Source organism: Callithrix jacchus, chromosome 1 (assembly GCF_049354715.1).
Source record: "Callithrix jacchus isolate 240 chromosome 1, calJac240_pri, whole genome shotgun sequence".
NCBI lineage: Eukaryota > Metazoa > Chordata > Mammalia > Primates > Cebidae > Callithrix > Callithrix jacchus.
This window is the reverse complement of record NC_133502.1, coordinates 154,480,520-154,494,475: the sequence shown is the minus strand read 5'-3', so window position 1 is coordinate 154,494,475 and position 13,956 is coordinate 154,480,520. Positions and strand designations below refer to the sequence as shown.

Below are 13,956 nucleotides of genomic sequence, written 5' to 3'. Positions count from 1 at the left end.
ACCACCCTATACTTGGGAAGGGGGAGGAATACACAAGGGCGCATGTGACGGGAAACAAGGACACTGGGACAATGTCAGAAGATGCCTACCACAAATTAGATTAAGAGAAGTCAATAAAGTGTAGGGAACTTTAGAAATGTTTTCTAGAAACTGTTGATTGTTCTACTTCCTGATTTGTGTTGGCACTTAGGTTCACCTAAATATGACTTACTGTTTACCTCTGATAGATGTAGATAAGTGTGTTGGTGGTTCAGGATGATTGCATGCCATATAATAAATTTCTCAAGAATTATTTTTGTGAATTACCTTCATGTTATGTGACATCAAATCTCAGCAGCCAATTTCATTTAATTATTAATAGCCATATAAATAAAAATAATAACATAGGTTTAATTAAAATTCATAATCGACGTGCTTTAGTATATTTATCTGCTCTTCTGCTCCCTTGCTCTTAGCTGAAAGGCCATTTTTCCCCTACTCCGTTCTCACCAACACAAATAAAAGTGCAAAAAACGACCGAACCTGATCTACAAATGAGACAGAAATTTCTGTGCATTTATACTTTTAAAGGTTGTCCTTGCCTGAGGATGGAGAAAGAGTGATGAGAAATCAGAGGAGAGACTGAAACGGGAAAGGAAGGCGTAGAGGGAGCTAAGGGTCAGGGAAAAGTAGCACCTGTCAATTCGAGGGCCAGGTGGGACTCAGCATAGATTTCTTTTCAGGTACGAACCCTCCAGTGTCCCTTGTCCAAGATAGTTGCAAGCTCCCTGAGTAAACGGTAGAGGCCTTTGACACCTTGTGCAAGGGTGAAGACATGACAGGAAAGCCTTATTTTCTGAGCAAAGTAGAATCTAACTAAAGTGGCTGAAGCTTAACTCTTATGAGCTGAGATAGCAGTGAAAAGGGTTACCTGTTTTTAAATTACAATGGCACCACTAGTAGTGACTAACATTTACAAAGCATTTGCTTACCTACGGTACCTGGACAGGATTATTTTTGGCTCATTGAGAGATGGGCCAGTGGCCCTCCTCCATCTCATAGCTATGCCATCTGGAACACATTGCATCCAAATCAGCACAGAGGAGAAAGAGAGAGATAGGAAACATATTGATTCTAACTGGCCTTGACCCAAGGTGACCGACATCCTTTCTGCTCACATTATATTGTCTTGAATTAGTCAGTCATGTGGTCACACACAACCTAACTGCAAGGTGGGTACTGAATGTAGAAGGGGACATGGATATTTGATAAGCACTAACTCATCACCCTATGTGATCCCTGAGGCATCACTGAGGCTCTCAGAATTTAAACAGTGTGTCCAAATCATACATTAATGAGCGATCTTATGCCTAGTCATTTTATTATGTTCGGCACTTGCATATATTTCATATTTTCTTTGACTCAGATAACCTTCTTTCTGTCTCAGTAACCGCTACCTTAAAAAAACCAAAAGGTTGGTCAACTCCACAGGTAATGTCATTCTTAGCCAAGTCACACATGCAGTTGTTAGAACCATTCTAATGAGTGCAGAGCAAGTCATATTGTGATCTAAATACGGTACCTTTCATTTGTGAATAAAAAACATTTACAGCTGAAGACCCCAGTTAAGGTGAGAAATAAAAATATCCAAGGTTTCAAAGGAAAGGAAACTTTTTTTCATGAAAAATATTTAAAACATTTTTCTGGACCATCAATCACCTTGACGCAGGCTTTAATTATTCAAAAAGAAATTTTATTTCTGGAATCAAAGATTTAGATATTTCTTCACAAGGTAAAAGTTTTGAGACATCCCCTTTGCTGAGTGCCATCTAAGATTTTCTCTGACCTTATTAGATTTTAACATTTTCCTGAGACACACTGATGCCCATGCCTCAGAACAGGAAGATTCTGGCAATCTATTTTCCAGTGCAACCATCCTAAACCACAAATTCAATCATGTCACTCTCTGTTCAAAAAATCTGCCTTGGCTTCCTTGGTAGACACTTAGAGTCGATGATTCAACCATCATTTTTCCCTTCTTCCTGGCTACCCGAACCCTGATTCTCTTCAGGAATTGGACAGATTTGATGTGTTCTGGAGAAGCATTGTAGACCCTAAAGCAAGTCCATCTTTACTGCCCAACCACCACATTGACTTCTGCTTAGCACCAGTTCCAGGAATGCCTCTCAGATTTCCAGTTTATTGGTCATTCCTTGTGAAAGAGAACATATGTGCCATAAATTCTGCCCTTAAGCAAATTCTCCTACCCACTCCCTCTGAAGCAAGAAAAGCCTTTCCCTGTGATTAATAAGCCCTGGGTCTGGGGGTAGCATCAGAGAAATCTGCCTGACTCACAGCCGTGCAAGACCACACTTCCGTCCATAAGTCAAATCACTTCATACCAACAAACTGTATTTCTCTTTGGTCTCTTGGTTCCTGGGGTATTTGGGTGTCACTTTGCATATAATACGACCCTTTCACAAAACAAGTACATTTCTCTCAAACTCCAAACTATTATTCAAGATGCACTATGTCAGTCACTCCCATTCAGATGCTTATAGTTTCAGCCTGTGTCTGGGTGAAGGTGAGCACATGACATAGATTTCATCAGGAACACGGAAGGGGAAGCCTTTTAGAAAATTTCCCAAAACTTTGGTACAAACTCAAGAGGAAAGCTTTCTTGCTCTCCCTGTTCCCCTTTCCTCCTCCCTGGAACATGATTTCGTAGGAGGTGATGTTTAAAGCTTCATTATTCACACTGTAACCTATGGCCGAGTCTGCTCACTTATCAGTCAACTTACTTTCTCTTCTTCCAAGTTGCATCGATACTCATCATTTTCCATTTTCCCTTGCAGTTAAATAAGGATTCTGTTCAATAGAATATAGAGTAAAGTACTGTACAACACCCCAGGGTTAACACAGAAAATGCTCTCATGCATGATCCATATATTCTTTTCCCTCCCAGCCTGATCAAAGCCTTGGAAATTTTGGAAGCTATATTGAAGCTGGTGAATAACAAGATGAAAACCACTTGAAGAAAGGCCATCAGCTTATCAGGAAACCTATTTCAAATTTTATAGGAGAGAGATATAAACTTGCGTTGTATTAAGCCACTTAGAATTGAGGAAGTTATCCAGTACAGTAGCTAGCATTACATTAACTATACATGACCATGAAGCAAAGAAAACTAAAAATGAATATCAGCATGATGAAGACTCAAAAGAAAAAAAAAGGGAAGATCTTGAGTCTGAAGACATTGTTGAGATGCTGCACCAAACTAGAATGAACTGTCTCTAGACTTCTTGCTGTAGGAGAAAATGTAATGTCTTTACTGTTTATTTGATAGTGAACAGCCTCTTCACTATCAGCTGAAGAGGCTGTTACTTGCAGCCTAAAACAATCCTAATTGCTAAACTACAAGTGACTTAAGAAAAAAAAAATGGCCTTCAAGTTCTTTGCCAATCTGAACGTCACAAAATGTTATTCCATACTGAACTACAATCTGTTCCCTGAGTTACCATGGACATCATGCTTCTCTGATACTGCATGTGTTCATTCCTCTGCCAGAATTCTTTTTCCTCCCCTCTACATCAAATTATTCCTTAAAATTTTCAACTCAAACAGCACCTCTTCCTGTATTTTCCCCTGACTCCAGAAGACAGAATTAACTTGCTCCTTCAACTATGTTCCACAAAGCTGTGTAAGAACCTCTGGCATGGTGCCTAGGTGTATTTACCTGCAAGCTCACTTACCTGCCTTCTTCACTAAACTAAAAGTTTATTAAAGACAGAGACTATAATTTCTTTACTTCTACTTATCCATAACCTAGCACAGTCCCCAGCACATACAGGATTCTTGATAAATACTTAATGAATTGAAAAGAATCAATTGTTGATTTTTGTTCAGAATTGACAGGATCCTTTAAGATTAACTTGTCCATCCTGCTCGTTCCTGGATGAAAAAATAAAATGCTACCCTGAAATGACCAAGAATATAGTATCAGAACTGGTATGGAACATAAGCTTCTGATTTTCAAGTCACTAAGAATTTCTTCCATTTTCCAGTTTCTAGGCTGAAGCTATTTTTTAGTTTGACCACTTTATTCAACTCTGGTGACATGACCTTCCCCCAGCTCTAGCTTTACCAGTCATAGAAATAATTTTCCATAAATCCTAGTGTGAGCACCAAGAAGAAGAGAGAAATGTCAGAAAGTAAAAAGAATATATCCTAGCTTGGAAATCAATCATCCTCAGGATCACACTAACCTAACAAACCCTGCCTCACCAGACATCCTGATTTTGCAATGCGGGTCCCCTGACACTGAGCCTGGAAGCCATCCCTGACCCCCAGTAGAATGGCTGGGGCATGATACCCTGCATCACCCTGAGCAGTCAAATTCCTCTCCTGGAGGCAGCTAAACCTTGCTCTCTGGCCATCAACCACTGCCTGATTTTCTATTCCAAACTGAAAAAAAAATACATGAACACAATATTGATGCATAATCTGACCATATTATGCGTGACTGTTCCTGCTGCCCCACCCATCTCAGGTGGGGGCCTTGGACCCTGAACTTAGCCTGGATGCTGTCTTAATTCTCTGATTGGCTGGGCACCAAGCCCCAGCATGCTGAGTTCACCCAAGATAAGGCAGGAAGGGGTCAAGGCAGTGGCCTTCTGTAAGAGCTTTGACCAGGATCAATATTTATTAATGCAGTCAACTAAAATTTATTAAACATCTACTATGTGCTCTTGACAGAAAAGTTATTGTGGTAAGCAAGACAGACAAGGTCCTTCCCCATGGGACCTATGTTTTAGGGATGAGGCAGCCATTCAACAAGTAAACAAATGTTCACATAATGTGTCACATAATTCAAGAAATATCGGAAGAAAAATAAAGGAGAGTCAGGGAAATCTAGGGACAGTGATGGAAGCAAGTGTTTATTTTAAATAGGGTGGCAAATGAAGACCTTTCTAAGAGGATAATGCTTGACATAAGACCTAAAAGAAGTAAGGGATCGGGCCATGAAAATATCATAGGATGACCATTTATGCCTGGAATAGTTACAGTTTATTATCATTTCCTGATACAATCATTAATAACAACTCATTATATACCCAAAATTATCCCAGTTGGGAAAATAAATTATATGAGTTTGTAAGTAAATTACACCCAGATTGCAATAACACTCCGGTGGATTTGAGTTAAAGGCAAAGGAAATAGTGAGTGCAATGGCCCTGAAGTGGGAAAAGACTGGAGTGATTAGAAACAAGAAGGTTGAGGTGGGTGGAGTAACGTGATGGCAAAACAGGGGGCTACAGATAACTGAAAAAGGAACAAGCAGAGCCTGCAGGTTCATCAGGTAAGGAATTTGGATTTTTTTTTAATATAATAGGAAATCACAAGAAGGTTTGGGAACAGAGAGTGACAAAAACTAATTGAGATATTTAAAAGGTCCATTCTGGATTTTGTGTGAAGAACACACTATGTGGGGACAAAAGGAACAGAGACCCCAGACCGGAAGTCTGAGAAGAACAAACCACTTTTTCTCTCTACTGTCACACAGTTACTCAACACAGCACTTCTGATACCAGACATGTGGAGATTCCTCCTCACACACCAAGCAATCAGTTCTCCAGTGGGCACCAAATAAGTATCCAACAATTTAGTTCAATTCTGTCAGCTTCGACCAGAGATACTTCTCCAGCAATCTCTGCTTCTGACCAACCAGCTATACATTTTGATTCTTATTGATTAACGGAATGACTAGTCTCCTATTCTATGATAAAAAGAACACACACAAACACAATCATGATGCACAAACTTTCCATTTTATGACTGAAGACTCCTGCTGCCTCATCCTTCTCATATGGGAGCCCTTGGATCCTGGGCTCAGCCTGGATACTCCTTTACCTCTCTAGTTAGCCTAATACAGAATCCCAGCAGGCTAAGTTCTCCCTTCATGCATTCAATTAATTTGCTAAAGCAGCTCACAGAACTCGGTGAAACACTTTACTTTTTTTTACCCATTATTATAAAGAATATTATAAGGAAACACATAGAGGAAGCATCTGGAAAGGGGCACAGGGCTTCCATGCCCTCTCCAGGCTCACCACCCTCCAGGAACCTCAACAAGTTCAGCTATCTGGAAGCTCCCCAAACCCCCATCCTTTTGGGTTATTATAGAGGTTTCATTGTGTAGGCGATTGGCGATCAACTCCATCTTCAGCCCCTCTTTGCTCCTTGAAGATCAGGAGTGGGGCTGAAACTTCCAACTCTCTAATAACCTGGTTGGTTCCCCTGAAAACCAGCTTCCATTTTGAGGCTATCCAGAAGCCCACCAAGTCACATCATTCGAACAAAAGATGCTCCCATCACCCAGGGAATCCCAAAAGATTTCAGAGCTCTGTCCGACACTCTTAACACATAGGAAATTTCAAAGATTTTAGTTGCTATGTGTCAGGAACCAACATCAAAGATTAAATACTAGAACTGAGGGAAGACATCAAATACATATTTCTACTCTGGTCCAGTGACTCATGCCTGTAATCTAAGCACTTTGAGAGGCCACAGCAGTAAGATCACTTGAGCCCAGGAGTTTGAGACTAGCTGGGCAACATGGCAAAACCTCATCTCTACAAAAAAATACACAAAGTTTCCAGGTGTGGTGGCATGTGCCTGAAGTCACAGCTATCCAGGATCCTAAATTGGGAGGATCACCTGAGCCTGGGAGGTCAAGGCTGCAGTGAGCTATCAACACACCACTGCACACTCCAGCCTGAGTGACAGAGTGAGATCCTGTCTTATAAAAGAAATATGTACATATATTTCTTTTTATCACAATATCACAGGAAGTTATTGCAGTAATTCAGTTGGCAAAATGATGCTTTGAACTACGGCAGTGAAAACATGTGGTCAGATATGGGGTACATATTGAAGATAAAGCCAACTAGTAAATTAGGTGTGGTGAGTGAGACATACAGAGGAATTAAAGATGACATCGGGGGTTCTGTCCGAAGCAATGGCACAAATGACAGTGCCTACTCAGTGGGTAAGATTGAGAAAGGAGCAAGTTAAGATAGGAGTGGGAGAGAGGAAACCTTGGGTTCTGTATTCATTGTGTTAATCTGGAAACATTAATTGGCGTCCCCAATGGAGACGTGGAGTATGCACAGGGTGTGCAAGTCTGCGTCCCATGGTATAGGTTATGTCCAAAGGGATGACTTTGGGAGTTAGAATATAAATGGTATAAGTATATGCTTGCCTCATAGGAATATTTCTCTTGAATGTTTTTTGTCTTGTCAATATTGATGATTTTACTTATGTTTCTTTTCTATCAATTTTTTTCCTTCTGCATTATCATCTATTTGTGTGTTGGGTCTCTTAAATCTCTCCTCTAGTTACTTTTTCTCCCAAGATCTCCCAGGTTTTATCTTTCTACTGAAATGGTGGTAAAAGACATGGATGGTGCCCTGTTTCCTATACAGTTGACATCTATCTCAGATGTCAACTCAATTCTCATGGACAATTCCATATGCACTCAGACTTGCCTTGTGCTGACAGCTGTCCACCTCAACCTCTGCCCACATCTTGAAATGCAGAGGAATTAAGGCTCATAGGAATATTTCTCCATCAGTAAGGACTGGGAGACTGTGAGTAAATTCTCTAGCCTCCTGTCTTTCAAGAGCTCAGTTCCAGGAGGACTTCTAGATGCTTCTCCGGAGGTCCCTGTGGAATTAAGTCTTGCCACCCATAGCAGTGATTTTATAATGCATCCCTATATCAGATTTTACTGTCCCTGTCTCAATCTCCGTATTCTCCCACTCTTGCATCCTGGAATTATCTGCAAAACACACTGCCTACACCCAAGTCTTTGTTTCTGATTTGAGGTAGTTTTGGGGGAGGGAGGGAGCCAAACAAGAAAATAGTTTTAGATATTTTTATAATTTCTTCTTCAGACTGCTAATTTGAACCTCAATTTGAACATTCTCAAATAGTGAAGATTTTAGCTCAAAAATCAAGTAGTTATCAAGCTCCAATGAGGCTATGTTGTATATGTTCCTTCCCTCATCCTTTCTCTACTCAGATGGTCATACATCTCCCCCAAGTAGATCTCTTTTGCCATGTTTGTTCCCTAATTGGTCAACCTGATTCTTTTCTTCTCTTTTCCTCTTCTGACTATTAAGGCCCATCAAGCCTAAATGCTAAGATATTCTTAATGATGAGACTCTGAAAGAAGGTAAAAGGTCAACATATCTTTTATCCTGTAGGCCTGTGTTTTAAGAACAGGGTATCAACCCCACCTAAGGCTGCTAGGGTAGCCTCTCGACTATCAGTACTACCAGAACTCCTCCAACCCAGAAAGGGGGAAAAACTTTATCAACTCTTTCAAATCCTTCTTGGCCTTTTGTAGGTTAAGGAAATGAACACACTCTTAAGGATTAGCATTAGACTTCCTTTAGGGTCCAAAGGCTCTTCCCTACCCTACCCTCATCCTTAGTCTCTGATGCTACTCCCTGGGTGATTGCCCAGCACTTAGAAGAAGTCCCATTCAGTTCTCTTTCAGGGAAGTTAACAGAGCCTGGAACCCTGGCTATACCATTTACTGAAAGATCTCAGTTCCTACTTGGCTCAGAAAAGGCAAATTTGCCTTGAGGGGAGGGAAAGAGAGTTATGTTTATGTCATCATATTCCCAGAGTCTCCTTATCTCAGTTATGGAGGATAAGTAAAGCTTTGGACAGGAGAAACAATGTAGGAAGTGAATACACATAAAAAGAGGGCTGAAGACAGGGTACCGGGACATGCAAGCATGTAGAGGAGAAAAGAGAACTTATTAATGATAGAACCTATTAATGATATCATTGAAACAAATTTTTAGAGAAAATATTTCTAACAAAACTATATTTTATTGTTAAAAACAGAGGATGTAGAGAAATAGGAATGCTTTTACAATGTTGATGGAAGTGTAAATTAGTTCAACCATTGTGGAAGACAGTGTGGCAATTGCTCAAGGATCCAGATATAGAAATACCATTTGACCCAGCAATCCCATTACTGGGTATGTATCCAAAGGATTATAAATCATTCTGTTATAAAGACACATGCACACATATGTTCACTGTGGCACTGTTCACAATAGCAAAGACTTGGAACCAACCCAAATGTCTATCAATGATAGACTGGATAAGAAAAATGTGGTACATATACCCCATGGAATACTATGCAGCCATAAAAAGGATGGGTTCATGTCCTTTGCAGGGACATGGATGAAGCTGGAAATCATCATTCTCAGCAAACTGACACAAGAACAGAAAACCAAACACTGCATATTCTCACTCATAAGTGGGAGATGAATGATGAGAACATATGGACATATGGAGGGGAACATCACACAGTGGGGCCTGTCAGGGGGTGGGGGGCTAGGGGAGGGATAGCATTAGGAGAACTACCTAATGTGGATGATAGCGTGATGGATGCAGCAAACCACCATGGCACGTTTGTACCTGTGAAACAAACTTGCACAATCTGCACATGTACTCTGAACTTAAAGTATAAAAAAAAATTTTTTTAAGAGGTCAATATTGAGGATTGTGTCAATAGAGAGGTCCTGTAAGACCTAGCTGATATAGAAAATGACTACAGAACCTTAGTACAAGACAGGAAAGAGTAGAAACAAAATTGCAGCTACTTTCGCTTGGCAGAAAGAGCAGGCGACAAGGGAAAGAAGTCAGGTATCCAAGAAGCAAAGAGCACACTGCCCAAGCGAATGGGGAGCTAGAGCCTCTGTCCACACAGAAAAGATGAGACAGGTCCCAGGGAGGGAACCCAGCCATTTGTAAAGTCTATGAATACAGGAAAATTCCAGACAAGATGGGAGAATAAAGATGGGAATAGAGGCGTTTCCAAGGGTCTCATGATTATCAGAAAAAATGTACCTTGTCTCTGGATGCAGGGTAGAGAAAGAGCAAGTCCATGTGGAATTTGAACTTCTGCAAGAATTTTTTTAGACTTAACAGTCTACATATGGAATATATAGTATTTTATCTTTATTAAACTTCTTAAGAGTCTTGTAAAAGTGCTTACTCTATATCTCAGATAATCACGGGAGAGCTAGAACAGGCAAATATGCTATCCAAAAATATTCCTTAAAAATACTGACTTGGAAGAATTCATTTAAAATATGAATGGCCAGGCAGGTTCTATAATTTTTAAAAATCATAATATAGAACTGGCCAGTCTGAAGTCATCTGATTTAATCCAATCCCTGAAACGGTCCTGTGTAAAAGTCAAAACATTAATATCCCCATTTTATAAGTGAGGAAATTAAGGCTTAGAGAAATTAAATGAGTCGTTCAAGGTTGTTTGCTAAGTGGAAGAGCTGGGACTAAAACCCAGGGCTGGCGGCAGCCTCTGCTGAGGCAGGCATGGAAGGAAGGGTAATGACTTCTAATTGAAATGTCTACCAGGAGTGCGATGCACTAGTATGGGTAACGGCTGCCCCGACTCGAGCTGGGCCGGCATCAGGCCAAGAGCTGCCTGTTTCCCAAGCATTCCTTCACTTGTTCAAGAGATCATGAAAATTAAATTGGGCTATAACCAGGCCTTAATTCCCCACCCTTGATGTGAGGAGCCATATTTGTCTCATTAGCCTAGGTCATAAACTCCAGCAGGAGGGAGCAAAGGAGGCAGAGGATAAAAGTGAGGGAAGGGAAGAGAGAAAATGCTATGAAGAAGCAGGAAGCAAGGGAGAGGAAGGTGAGAGGGTACATGAAGGACAAGCACACCTCGTTACACTGGGAGTACTCCCCTCCTGGCATCATGGTAATTATATTTTAAGCTTGTGCAGCTCTTCGTGTGTGCTCTCTCATTCGATCCTCGTTACCTCCCTGGGAGGCAGGCAGGGCAGAAAGGATCAACCACATTTTACCAGCAAAGGAATGGGGCTCTGAGAAATTGAGAGACTTGCCCAATTGGCAGATCCAGGGCCAATAAAATCTGTGTTTTTTTGACTCCTACTCCATAAACAGCAGGTCATTTTCAAAATCCCCTTGAGCCAGGCAGGAGCAGAAGGCAGAGCTCCAACATTCTTTTGAACATAACACGCTGCCACTCTTGTACCTTACGATACACCGATATATCAAATGAGGGTTTTTATTTCTACATAGCAGCAGGGGTGTAAGTATGGAAGTTCTATTACCAAATGTTTAAAAATCCAGTGGACTGCCCCTCTTCTTTAGCTGTACTGGAATATGGATGAATCATCTATTGAGTAGGCTAGTAGGTCCAGAGTAGGAGCTAAGAATTATTTTTGTTTAGTTTACAGATATCTGTACCATAATGGTATGTATTAGAGAAACTTGATCTAAATTGAGCATGAAACTCTTGGCTTCAAATTACATCTCTTGGATGCTTGCCTTCCATATAAAGAAAATGTAGCAATTGACTATCTCCAAAGAATAAAGCTCAGAGAGTCAGAATAGATAAACCTTTGGAAAAGCACTGAACTGCTGTACAATCATATAGGCTGTCAAATCAGGTAACATGGGTTCAGATAAAGTCTTCACTACTTAGTATAAAATATAACACATAGCACAGTAAGTAAGTGTAGATTTGGGGTGCAAATGAATTCAGGTTCAAATCCTGGTCTTACCACCTTAGAAAAGTAATATTGATCCTCAAAATTTTAAATTCTACCATCTATAAGGTAGAAATAATCATGACCATCTTGCTAAACTATGTTTAACAATTATTAATAGCTATTATTTAACAGAAATACGTTTGATACCCTTTGCCTAAGTGACAAACCTTGGGACTTAGCCTAGCTATACCATAAAAGGTTTTTCTGCAATACAAATATCAATTGTACTTCCCTTATTTTTACGCTTTTACTGTATTGTTACTAGTTTGACACATGCTTCTAAATTGGCCTACCCTAAACAAGTATAGGTTATAATTACGCTTCAACACACATGCTACAAGTAAACTTCTGTTTAGTTGTGTTAGTAAACAATAGGACTTTGTCTATTGAAACAAGTTTCCAGGATTCAGTCGACAAACTATTTGACAAATGTATTTTTCAAGGAATACTTTTTAAATTTTATTTTAGATTCAGGGGTAACTTGTATAGGTTTGCTGAGTGGATATAGTGTATGATTGCGTGGGTTGGGCTTCCAGTGTACTCATCACTCAAAGTGAACTATTGTACCCAAGGTAATTTTTCAACCCACACCCCCTTCCCAATTCCCCTCCTTTTGGAGTCTCCAGTGTTCATTGTTTCTATTTATGTCCACGTGTGCCCACTGTTTAGCTCCCACTTATACATGAGAATATGTGGTATTTTGTTTTTCTGTTTCTGAGTTATTTCACTTAAATAATGGCATTCAGGTCCATCCTTGTTACTGCAAAGGATGTTATTTTATTCATTTTATGGCTGCATAGTATCCCATGGCATATATATATTATATATATACCACAGTTTCTTTATCCAATTATCCACTGATGGACACTTAGGTTGATTCCATGACTGCTATTGTGAACAGTGCAAGTGTCTTTTTCATATAACGATTTCTCTTTTTTTGGTAGATGCTGGGTCCAATAGAAATTCTATTTTTAGTTTTTAAAAGAATATTTTAAAATTTAGTTGAAATTTTAGTTGAAGGCAAAGTTCAGGCTTTCCATACCTAGTAGCTCCACTATATTCCTTGAAGGTAATGCATTTGGGAGTGTGTGTGTGCGCGCACGCATGCGTGTGTGTGCGTGTGTGTGTTAAGAGTGGAGAGATAGGCCTATGTTCACATTGCTAAATCTTAAAAGAAAAATCAATTTGTCAACACATGATAAGTACAACTTTGCCATTTCCTCAAAATGGAAAAATATTTCGATAAATACGGAGTAGATAACTACTTTCATGGCTGGCAGAATTTCCATGTATCTTATAGGGAAATACATTAAGTGTCCTCTGGATGGGAGAAATACAGAGATGCTCAGGAGCCAAAGTCCCAGCACTTGAGACAATTATAAAGAGATGAAAAAGGTGACTGCCTCTTCACAATTGAATTATTAAATATGGCTTTCCTGACTGAGCTACAACTAGACTGCTAGAACCAAGCTACTGACTGCCCTCTGAAGACAAAGTTTAAATGTCATTGTTTCTACACCAGGGAGAATTATTGTTAGAACAGAGTATAATGGTTCTAGAGTTCAAGAGCCTGGATTAAAATCCTGGATACTGGTAGCCGACATACACAAGGCACAGTTCTAAGCGCTTTGCACAAATCCTTGCACTTGATCATCACAGCAACCCTATGAAGTAGATGCTTATGTTATTCCCATTCACAAGTGTATTAGTCTGTTCTCATGCTGCTACTAAAGACATACCGGAGACTGGGTAATTTATAAAGGAAAGAGGTTTAATTGACACACAGTTCCATGTGGCTGGGGAGACCTCACAATCATGGAGGAAGGCAAATGAGGAGCAAAATCACATCTTACATGGTGGCAGCCAAGAGGGCTAGTGCAGGGGAACTCCCATTTATAGAACCATCAGATCTTGTGAGACTCATTTACTACCTGAGAACAGTATGGAGGAAACTGCCCCTATGATTCAATTATCTCCACCTGGCTCTGTCATTGACATGTGGGGATTATTATAATTCAAGGTGAGGTTTGGGTGGGGACACAGCCAAACCATATCAACAAGTTAGGTAACTGAGGAATGGAAAAATTAAACAACTTCCTCAGGGTTTACAAAGCAATTGTTGTAGCTGAATCCAACTTGAACTACCTGGTTCCTTTCTGCTCTTTTCTCTCAAAATCAGCCACTTACCAGCTATGTAGCTTAGGGTAAGCTACTCAATCTCTCTATGCCTCATCTACAACGTGGAGATGATTATAGTTTGTTAAAGTACAACAAACTTGCAGAGTTGTTAAAATAATTATCAAAGATAACTCCTGTATTTTTTTTAGCACAGTGCTTAGCA

The 13,956-nt window shown here is 40.0% G+C and overlaps 1 long non-coding RNA gene and 1 pseudogene across 1 annotated transcript in view; one reads left to right on the top strand and one right to left on the bottom strand.

The window, feature by feature from the left end:
* Window positions 1-13,956, bottom strand: part of LOC144579442 (uncharacterized) — a 275,742-nt gene that overhangs the window by 169,178 nt on the left and 92,608 nt on the right. The gene's annotated exons all lie outside the window — the stretch shown is intronic.
* The window catches only part of LOC100399138 (large ribosomal subunit protein uL3 pseudogene), a 47,214-nt pseudogene continuing 40,155 nt past the window's right edge, over window positions 6,898-13,956 (top strand).